Below are 1,115 nucleotides of genomic sequence, written 5' to 3'. Positions count from 1 at the left end.
TGTGTCAGGCACTGGTCAGGTAAAACTCCGGACACTCATAAAATTGTTATTTACCTGTTCTGTTACCTTGGAGCCAAACCCATTCTTGACAGCCTAACGGTCGCTGTAATACTGTGTAACACGCATTGTGAAATTGTATAATCTTGATTATTGTGATGAGAAATTACAGATATATACACAGTGTACATTATCGCATACAAGCCTTCCGTATTTTTGTGATTCCGTAATTTTGATCTACAAATGATACCAAATCGCACAGTTGTGCGGAGAGAAGCGCACAACGGGGCGAACGATTGCTAAATCGCACAGTTGTGCGCACCATGTGTGGACGATGTGCGGACGGTGTGTGAACGATGTATGCACGGTGTGCGCACGCTATTTTTGGTGCGTTGTGCGGTCCCACGACTGTACTTTAATTCTTGCAATCATAATATGTCTAGATATTATATTTGTACATTATAATAGTGGAGAGTGAACATTCACCACTTATTATAGAAGTTGAGACCTTTTCTTGTTCGCATGCACTAAATATTCACCCAAATTTCTGATTTCTGATAAACTATTTCTGTTTAGCAGTTGGATAAATTTAAACAAGCTAGTACGATTTACATAATACCTTTGATGAATTTAGATCTTATGCCAGCATAGCAAGGACATTTCAAAATGAAATGAAATAATCTTCTATCTCATTCATATTACATAATGTACACAATCTGTTTCCTCTTTCAATATTATTATACCTGATACATTTAATTTGTGTGCTGATAATTTGATTTTACTAAAATATTGTACATAATTAATATTGATAGATTTGGACAAATAAAACTATAGTCCAAAATATCAAATATATTGATACAGTGCACCTTTTGACAGACAGACAGAAGTAAATAACTTCTTTTAGATGATGTTTCACAGAATCAAAGTAGTATTGGGTATACCATTGGGTAGTATTGGGTATAACATTGGGTAGTATTGGGTATAACATTGGGTAGTATTGGGTATATCATTGGGTAGTATTGGGTATAACATTGAGTAGTATTGGGTATACCATTGGGTAGTATTGGGTATAACATTGGGTAGTATTGGGTATAACATTGGGTAGTATTGGGTATAAC

Source organism: Mizuhopecten yessoensis, unplaced genomic scaffold, assembly GCF_002113885.1.
Source record: "Mizuhopecten yessoensis strain PY_sf001 unplaced genomic scaffold, ASM211388v2 scaffold10635, whole genome shotgun sequence".
Lineage (NCBI taxonomy): Eukaryota > Metazoa > Mollusca > Bivalvia > Pectinida > Pectinidae > Mizuhopecten > Mizuhopecten yessoensis.
This window is presented reverse-complemented; position numbering follows the sequence as displayed.